This window comes from Seriola lalandi, unplaced genomic scaffold (assembly GCF_002814215.2).
Source record: "Seriola lalandi dorsalis isolate HSWRI2012SDOR001 ecotype SW California unplaced genomic scaffold, Sedor1 jcf7180002054975, whole genome shotgun sequence".
Classification (NCBI taxonomy): domain Eukaryota; kingdom Metazoa; phylum Chordata; class Actinopteri; order Carangiformes; family Carangidae; genus Seriola; species Seriola lalandi.
Window position 1 is genome coordinate 114,175 of NW_019525525.1, and position 5,200 is coordinate 119,374.

Sequence of the window (5,200 nt, forward strand, 5' to 3'; positions counted from 1 at the left end):
TCACACTCAGAAACATTAAGATACAATATTGGCTGTATCAAGTTAATTTGGCTGTAATCTAAACATTCTATATATTGTAACTGTAGAAAAACATGATGGCCAAGTCCAGTCCACCTCCCTCCTTCCTCCCTGTGAGGAGGAGTCAATGCAAAACTCAGATGTCTTCCACCTCTACTTATCTGACTGCAGAGAGGATGACAGAGAACAGTGGACACACAGTTTAACATGATGGACTGTAGGACAGGACTGCTGCTTTTAACTCTCTGCTGGGCAGGTGAAGAGTTTCACTGATATTGAATTGAATTTGTCTTCAAAAGTTTGTCAGGTTATATCAAATGACTGATTGCTGTTTTGTCTTGACAGGTGTTGATGGTCAGACTCTGACAGAATCTGAATCAGTGGTTAAAAGACCTGGAGAATCCCACAGACTGACCTGTACAGCCTCTGGATTCACATTCAGCAGCTCCTACATGGCCTGGATCAGACAGGCTCCTGGAAAAGGACTAGAGTGGATTGCCTGGCATGATACTGGTAGTGGCAAATACTATTCTCAGTCAGTCCAAGGACGGTTTACCATCTCCAGAGACAACAGCAGAGAGCAGCTGTATCTGCAGTTGAACAGTCTGAAGACTGAAGATTCTGCTGTTTATTATTGTGCTGGAGACTCACAGTGACTGGAGTTGATTGAACAGCTGTACAAAATCCTACAGTCTTCATCTTGTGAAGCATCATGTGCTTTTATATTTGATACTTAAATGTTTGATTTTATATCATTTGTTTATGTCAACAATCTTATGTTTTATAGTAAATATTCTGCTTTACATATCTATTTTTGATAAATGAACAATGGTTGCTGTACTATACAAGTTCCTTTTAACTCTTCCTGAAAATATGTCTAAACATTAAACACATAAAAAACACAACAAAGAACATTTGTTCAAGAAAGGATTAAAGACGGTACAACAATGTGGCTGCTGAAAACAAACAACAAATAAAATACATTTAATCAAATGAAGACATAATGATGTTTAGAGAATGTTTGTGAGAAACACCTCATAGGATTATTGGGGCAAAAAATTGGCTGATAAACCCTGCACTGTCTCACATGATTAATATGAAGTCAGTGATTTCAACAAAGAAAGTACCTTTAATGAATTATGGGATTTAAACTTATATTTCACAATAAAACAATTCTGAAAAAGTTCCATATTACAACTCAACAGCTAAATAAAAGACTCACACTCAGTGGTTTCATTTAAAACATTTCCAAGAGAAGGCAACAGTGATCTCCTAAGAGGGAGATGAGGGACAACATTTACAAACACACTGGACAAACCTGAATCCTTATATGCTTTCATTTATCCACGATTATCAACAAGTCCTCTTACTGAAACATCAATATCTGTTAATTGTTCCTCCTTCAAAAAATGATTTTTAACTGTTGTTTGCAATTTTATAAACATTAACATAATGTTTTAATATGGAATTGTTGTTAATACAATAGTTAGGCTTAAACAATTTATAGGCAAAAGAAAGTTAGCTGTTTCACCTCTTTAAGTGAAGATGTAATTTCAAAATTTAGTGAGAAATGAAATGAAATTAGAATATGAATAGATGGTAGATATAATGTCAAATAATTCTTTCACTCTGCAGATATAAAATCACTGAACAGACTCTTCTATTGGCTCCAGTTAGACCAACACTGATGCTTCATGTGTTTGATTCTATGCAAACTCAGTGACCTTCCTTGTTACTCAGCTATAAAAACTTAACTCTCTGCTGGGCAGGTGAAGAGATTCTCTTGAGTTACATTTGTTTTTGAAATCTAACAAGCTTAAAACACCTGACTCTATTGCTTTTTGTGTTGACAGGTGTTTATGGTCAGACTCTGACAGAATCTGAACCAGTGGTTAAAAGACCTGGAGAATCCCACAGACTGACCTGTACAGCCTCTGGATTCACATTCAGTAGTTACGAGATGAACTGGATCAGACAGGCTCCTGGAAAAGGACTGGAGTGGATTGCTTATATCAGCAGCGGTGGTGGTAGCGACAAATACTACTCTCAGTCAGTCCAAGGCCGGTTTACCATCTCCAGAGACAACAGCAGACAGCAGCTGTATCTGCAGATGAACAGTCTGAAGACTGAAGATTCTGCTGTTTATTATTGTGCTCGAGACTCACAGTGACTGAAGTTGGTTGAGCAGCTGTACAAAATCCATCAATCCTCATATTTCAGTCTGGTGGAGCCTGAGTTTTAAGTGTTATTGTGTTGTATATATTACATATCAAATAATTGATTTCATATGACATCTTTATATAAGAGTATATGCTTCACATCACCCATACTTTATTCTTTCACAAGAAATATGACTATACATTAAACAAGAAAATCCTAAAAAGGAGAATTTGTACAACAATGTGGCTGCTGAAAACTCTTCAAATGCATTACGTTCCTCTGAATAAAGACATATAATATCTGTAAATGATGTGGATTAAAAATTGATTCATATGATGAGCGTGAAAGAAAATGTTGCAGTTTCTACTATACAATCACTAGAGGTCAGTCATTGTCAAGTTTCAGTCTCGTCTGTAACTAAGATAAGACACTTTGGTGTTCTCATTGATCTGAAATGACACAACCACAAAGATAAAGGTATAATGTGGTGATAATTACATACAAATGCAAGAACTATACCACAGTTTTCATTTCAGCTAAAGCATGTAGTTTTTTGTTTATTGTCACACAGGTTTAGCAAGTAAATACAGGTAATAAGTAAATATATAAAGAAGAATAATTGTTGCATTAAAAAAGTTATGTGCTTGGCAGCTGGATCCTGTGAGTCTCTCTGGATTTGTCACAGTCAACATTTCTTCTCTTGCTGTAGAACTTGATCATTTATGACAAAACATTTTCTTTTTAACAGGTGTGAAGTGTGAACAGTTGACACAGCCAGCCACTGTGACTGTGCAGCCAGGTCAACGTCTCACCATCACCTGTCAGGTCTCTTATTCTGTTAGTGGCTACTACACAGCTTGGATCAGACAGCCTGCAGGGAAAACACTGGAGTGGATTGGAAGTGCTGCTGCTGGATCAACAACATACTATAAAGATTCACTAAAGAACAAATTCAGTATTGAAACAGACTCTTCCAGCAACACAGTGACTCTAAATGGACAGAATGTGCAGCCTGAAGACACTGCTGTGTATTCCTGTGCCAGAGACACAATAACACAAACCATCAGTAGACCTGAACAAAAACCCCTCAGTGCCTGAACACTTGTAACATGAAGCCACCAGAGGAGGAGCCCTCAGACCACTAATGATTTCACACCAGGTCACTGTTACAGTCAAGAGAGAAACAGTATTTATATTTAATAAATGGTTCTTAATTACATTTTACAGCAACTGTTTTCAACAATTTAAATATGCTGACTTTATAATATATTACTGTATGTTTCCCGAAGTGAGAACTAACACTATTACACCTTTCAAGTGATGAGAACCTGGTTTTAAAAAGGTCATAATCCAACAAGACATGGATCTTCACAAAGTGTCTCTTCTATAAAATCAATATTGGAAAAAACAATGTTTTTAGTTGTATGATGTTTTGTATGTGTGTGTGTTTTTCTTGTGAATAAACCTTATGAACAATGTCATTCGACCAATAATCTGTTTTTAACAACTAAAATTCCAACAATAAAATTAAACTTCTGAAGACTTTTCTCTCACTGTAGAATAATATTTTATAAATATAAAAAAGAAAGTCAAATGCAAACCAGTTCTCTCCTCCCTGTGAGGAGGAGTCAATGCAAAACTCAGATGTCTTCCACCTCTACTTATCTGACTGCAGAGAGGATGACAGAGAACAGTGGACACACAGTTTAACATGATGGACTATAGGACAGGACTGCTGCTGTTAACTCTCTGCTGGGCAGGTGAAGAGATTCTCTGATCCTGAGTTGAAGTTGTCTTTAAAACTTTGAAGCATTTAATCAACTTCCCAGTTATCTATTCTTTTTTTTGTTACAGGTGTTGATGGTCAGACTCTGACAGAATCTGAACCAGCTGTTAAAAGGCCTGGAGAATCCCACAGACTGACCTGTATAACATCTGGATTGTCATTCAGTAGCTATTACATGGCCTGGATCAGACAGGCTCCTGGAAAAGGACTGGAGTGGATTGCTGCTATCAGCAATGGTGGTGGTAGCAACAAATACTACTCTCAGTCAGTCCAAGGCCGGTTTACCATCTCCAGAGACAACAGCAGAGAGCAGCTGTATCTGCAGATGAACAGTCTGAAGACTGAAGATTCTGCTGTTTATTATTGTGCTCGAGAGCCACAGTGACTGGAGTTGGTTTTTCTGCTGTACAAAAACCTACAGTCCTCATATTTCAGTCTGGTGGAGCCTGAGTGTTAAGTGTTATTGTGTTATATATATTACATATCAAATAATTGATTTCATATGACATCTTTATATAAGAGTATATGCTTCACATCGCCAATACTTTATTCTTTCCTGAGAAATATGACAAAACAAAAATCCTAATGAGGAGAATTTGTACAACAATGTGGCTGCTGAAAACAAACTTCAAATGCATTATGTTCTTTTGAATAAATACATATATTTTCTGTAAATGATGTGGATTAAAAAGTGATTCATATCATGAGAGTGAAAAAAAAAAGTAGCAGTTCCAACTATAAAATCAGCAGACGTCAGTCATTGTCAAGATTTTGAGGCACTATGGTGTTCTCATTGATCTGAACTGAGGCAATCACAAAGATAAAGGTAAAATATGGTGATAATGACAAAAAGTAAATCAACTAATGCAGGAACTATACCACAGTTTTCATCTCAGCTAAAGGATGCATTTGTTTGTGTCTTGTCACACAGGCTTAGTAAGTAATACAGATAACAATTAAAAAGAGGAATAAATGCTGTAGTAAAAATAGATGTGCTGACACATTAATCTGATGTAGGAGGTGTTGACAGCAACACTGAATCGACTCTACTATTGGCTCCAGTTAGACCAACACTGACGCTTCATGTGTTTGATTCTATGCAAACTCAGTGACCTTCCTTGTTACTCAGCTATAAAAACTTCAGATCAGACTGTCAGTGGAGTTCACAGCTCGTCAGCTTCACCATAAACCATGTTTTCTGTAGCTCTGCTGCTGCTGTTGGCAGCTGGATCCTGT